Source organism: Neophocaena asiaeorientalis, unplaced genomic scaffold (assembly GCF_003031525.2).
Source record: "Neophocaena asiaeorientalis asiaeorientalis breed wild unplaced genomic scaffold, Neophocaena_asiaeorientalis_V1.1 scaffold205, whole genome shotgun sequence".
Lineage (NCBI taxonomy): Eukaryota > Metazoa > Chordata > Mammalia > Artiodactyla > Phocoenidae > Neophocaena > Neophocaena asiaeorientalis.
The window spans coordinates 3421684-3426818 of NW_020174369.1; positions in this window are offsets into that span (position 1 = coordinate 3421684).

The following is a 5135-nucleotide window of genomic DNA, read 5'->3' on the forward strand; positions in this document are numbered from 1 at the left end:
CCACCCCCACCCCCCAAAAAAAAAAGAAAAGAAGAGAAAAAGAAAAGGGAAAGGGGACATCTATGGAGCATCTTCCCTGGGCTGGGCACTCTCTGTGAGACACTTTACAAACAAAAGACACTTCCCTTGATCCTCATTATAGCCTTATGAGGTGGGTAGCATTACTCCCATTTTACAGATGAGGAAACAGAGTCTCAGCACCACGATGAAATTCACCTAAGACCCCAGAGCTGGAGAGAGAAGCCTGTATCCTCCTCCCCACCCCCGCTGAGGATTTGAACCCATACTCCAGGGCTAAATAGTCTTCCAACCCACAGATTCAGGACTTAAGCATCCCCGCCCTCCCACCTGCAGAACCAGCTGTGAAGCCTTGGGCAGGGGACATAACTTCTCTGGGCCTTAGTTTTTTCATTCTTAACTGAGAACAATCAGCATACATTCCTCAAAGAACGTTGTGAGGATTGAAGAAACTCAAGGACGTAAAAGTGAATACAGAGCGTGGCTCCTTGTAAGTGCTTCTTCAATGTTAGCTCAAAACAAAAAAGTCCAGCACGTGCAGCTTCTCTGTAGTCCCCGGAGAAGGCAGAGGAGCTGGTATGGCCCACGCAGGGCCCAGGGAGGCTACAGCCCGACAGGCCTGCCGGCGCCTTCCTCCTTCGAGCAGGTTTTGGCACCCGGCCCAGGACTGAGAAGTCCCCATTCCTCTCTCCTGTCAACTCAGCAGAACAGGCTGTTTCAAGAGAAGGTGGTTCCCCCTGAGAAAATGTTCTTGCACGCCCTGGAGGCTCTTGCCCTGCACGTCGTCCCAGCCAGCGATCAGCCGGGACAGGGCCTGGACTCCACCCTGCACAACCACCATTCTTTTCCAAGTCCGCATCCTGATGAGTCATAAAAGGCAGTGTACGCTCTGAGCAGCTGTTGTCTTAGAGCACGGTCCCCTTTGGCCTGTGATGACATTTCACCACCTTCATCTTTCTGGGCCTCAGTTTCACACCCTTGAATATGGGCTGGTAATGTCTGGTCAACTATTGGGAAGGGAATCTGGGAGAGACCTCTGGAGACACGGGCTCCCTTACCTCACTGTCCATGCCTTTCTCAAATGTCTGCATCTGACCTCTGACCTCTGTCCCCTCCACCCCTACCTCGCTGGCCAAGGTCACTATTGGAAGTCCAAATGACTCTTGACCTCTCAGCAGCAGGGGGAGCACTCTGTCCTTGCCGGCTCCCTGCCACCCTGTTCTCTTGACTTTTTTTTTGCGGTACGCGGGCCTCTCGCTGTGGCCTCTCCCATTGCGGAGCACAGGCTCCGGACGCGCAGGCTCAGCAGCCATGACTCACGGGCCCAGCCGCCCCGCGGCATGTGGGATCTTCCCGGACCGGGGCACGAACCCGTGCCCCCCGCATCGGCAGGCGGACTCCCAACCACCGCGCCACCAGGGAAGCCCTTACCCTGTTCTCTTGATTTGCCTCTTCCCTCTCCGGCCACTCCTTCTGATTCTCCTCTATGGGTCCTTCCCCTGCTCCAGTCCTTACATGTTGCAATTTCTCCAAGGTTCAGTCCCCAACCTCTTTTCTCCGCACTCCACACACCCTCAGTGCGCCCTCACCCCTGGTTTCAGGTCCAATCCTGGTATTTAGGACACAGCACTCAGCCTCTATCCCGGAGGCCTCTCCTGCCCCCAGACCATCTCTCCAGCTTCCTTCTGGGCCTCCCAGCTGTCTGACAGCCACCTCAAACTCAACCTGCCCCACACTCCACTTGTAGAGTCCTCATCTTCACCTCCCAGCCATCCACCCTGTGATCCGAATCTCAGGGAAATGCACCACCATCCATTCATTAAACGTGCAAGGAGCAGCTTCGGGGTGCCAGACACTGCTGCGGGTGCAAACAGGACAGCAGGGAACAGAACAAAGTCCCTGCTCTCGTGGCATTTATGCTCCGTCTACCAAGATGTCCAGTGACCTGGGACTTGTTGCAATTGTCTTCACCATCCATATGTAACTGGACACCAAGACTCATCAGTTCTGCTTTTGTAATATCACTTGGATTGGTCCCCTTCTTTCCAGCCATTCTTACTACCATGAGTTAGTTCAGGAAACTGCATCTGACATGGTCTACCAGCCTCGAGTCTTGCCCTTCTAATCCACTTGACGTTGCAGCCAGTGTGTTTTAGAAACACAAATCGGGTTACGGTCCTCTTTTTGCTCAAAGCCTCCCATGGCCCCTTTCCACCACCTTAAGGATGAAGTCCACTTAGCTGGCTAGATATGTATCAGTCAGTTAGGGGTCTGCCAGAGAAAGAGAGCCAGGGGGAGATTAGGAGTCTATCTACCTATCTCCCTATCTCTAACTATCATCTCGAGATTTATTTCAAGGAATTGGTTTCTGCGGTTGTGGAGCCTGGCTAAGCAAGTCCCAGAGGAGTAGGTCAGGCTGAAGGCTGGAAACTCTCAGGTAGGAGCTGACACTACAGTCCACAGGTAGAATTGCTTCCTTCTCAGGGAAACCTCAGTTTTGTTCTTAAGGCCTGTCAATGGATTAGATGAGGGCCACCCAGATTATTAAGGATAATCTTTACTTAAAGTCAACTGATGGTAGATGTTACCCATATCTACAAAATACGCTCACAGTGACACCCAGATTAGTGTTTGATTGAATAACTGGGAACTACAGCCTGGCCAAGTCGACACAGAAAATGAAGCATCACTACATGATACTCTTGGACCTGCTCCATCTTTGTCCTCACCTCTTTTCTTCCCTCTGTCCCTACCTCACACTCCAGGCTCGGTCACCCCATGCCCTGTGCCAGCTGGCCTCCTGCCACCTGTCCCTGCACAGACCTGGAATCTTACCCACCCCTTTCCTAGATGACTCTTATTTGTCTTTAAAACCACTCAGGTGCTGCCTTCTCAGGAAGTCTTCCCTGCCTCCGTCCCTGTCCAAGCCCTCTGAGCTAAGCACACTGCCTCTGAGTTTGCAAAAACCCCACTATTCCCATGAGATGGAGACTGCCTGTTGGCTGCATGGTCTGCCCCCCTACCCCAGCATGGGAACAGCTCTGGGACAAGAACTGAGTAACTGTCATTTTCTATCACATCACTGTGTGAAGTCCCCACATTGCACAAATCCCAGTCAGCAATTATCTTTTTTATTTACTTGTGTATAAGTAACTCCCCACACCCAAAATTAGAATATAAGCTCCATGGACGTGGGAAATCATGCCTGTCTTATTCCGTGCAGTATCCCTAGGACCTACCTGTGCCTGGCACATAGTACATGCTCAATAAGTATTTTCTGAGTGAATGAATTAATATTTGTTTGAATGCATTGAACAATAAATACTTAAGTTCTAGGCACTATTTGGGGGGCTGCAAACATTATAATCCACAAGAAGGGCAGGGGTCTGCTCTCATGGTGCTTCTATTCCAAGGAGGGGAGGCAGACAGCAACAAAGTAAATGTAAATAATCAGGCTAGGGGAAACGAAAATGTAATATGACTGAATGAATAAGTGAAGGGACGGATGAATGAATAAATGAATGAATGGCTGGGAAAAATTATAAATATATCTGGCTTCCTCTAGGGGAAGTGCCACATTGGGAGAGGGGTGGGAAATAGTGGAATGGGCACTGGGTTTGGAGTAGAAATTAGAACCGTCTGACTCGGTTCTTTGCTGGTGGTACATGTCTGAATAAATAACCTAGCCCCTTATACCTAGGTTCCCAATTTGGGATAAAGAGCTTTCAGAAATTGCTTTGTTTCTCTCACAGGGCTATCATATCACATGAGAGAGCAACCATAAGTGGATTTAGTAACTATGAAACTCTGAACAAAAGTTAGGGGTCATTGTTGTTGATATTGTAATTGTTGCAAATGGAGCACTTGAGTTCTGCAAGTTAATTGTATTGTTTAGTTTGAGAGAGGCAGAAAGGAATTTTGGCATGAGACATGTGGGTTTCAGTTCCATTTCAGCCACAGAATGGTGAGCCGTGTGACCTTGAACATGAATTATTTCACCTCTCTGGGTCTTGCTTTCCTGACCTGTGAAAATGGGGAGAACATTTAGAGCCATCTCAGAAGGATGTTGCCAGGTTTAAAGGAGACAGTCCATTCCAAGCACTTGGCATTAGGTTGAGCCCATATGAATGGCTCAGCTAATGTTAGCTATTAATAGTCATTCTGTCAATCACTGGTGGCTGTTCATAAATGGAGCCATTCATGATTCAATTTCTCAAGTCTCACATTTCTGCCAGGGAACTTCCCGAATTCTTTATGTACCAACACCTGTGATTATGCAAAACTCCGTTTAAAACCACAGTCAGCATTCATACCCAGAACATAAACAAACAGAGAATTTGATGTTCAGTACACTCCCTCCCAACTTTCCAAAAAGTATTTTCTGGAACATAGAGAGAGATGTACTCTCCATTTCTGTAGAAAACAAGTGTTGCTGGTTTTATGATCCTATAACCCTAAACTGTTATGTTTTTTCGTGTAAGGCGTTTTAGAATTCCCGTAAAGGAGTGCTTGTCGAGAGAAAACACAGCTGGTGCCCAGTTAGAGAGGTGATCAAGACCAGTCGACCGGCGCACTCTTAATTAAGCTGGACCCCAAGCTGCGGGAGGGATGGCGGCTGGGAAACTGAGGTGGCCCCGCATGCTCACGCAAAGGCAGTGACTGGGGAAGGCAGAAGATTTTCTTCAGGAGGCAAAGAGGTGGTCATTTCAGTGACCCCTGAATTTAAGATTTATGGCTGGCTCTGCAGAGGCTGACACCTGATTTTGGCTCACTCCTTTCCAGAAGCCTCAGAGCCTTCAACTTCTACTTAGGCATCAGCTCCTGTCTTCTTTGTCATCACAGACCCCTGGGAAATTGCCAGAAGGGGAAGAGAGATAATCAGCTTCAGGAAGGCCTCCACTGATGACCTGTCTGTGCTTCTCTCCTGCATGGCCATCTTCAGACAACTGCTATCTTCCTCACCAACCCAACACCCACACCCCAGTCTCTCCCATTCTAGCCTATGGCTGCCGCCTTCTCTGCCCCTCTTCCCACTCTGCCCTCTAGAGCCCCTATATGTACCAAATGCATGCCATTCAAAACCTGGCCGCTCTGTATGCCTCATCTCCGGACTTTAA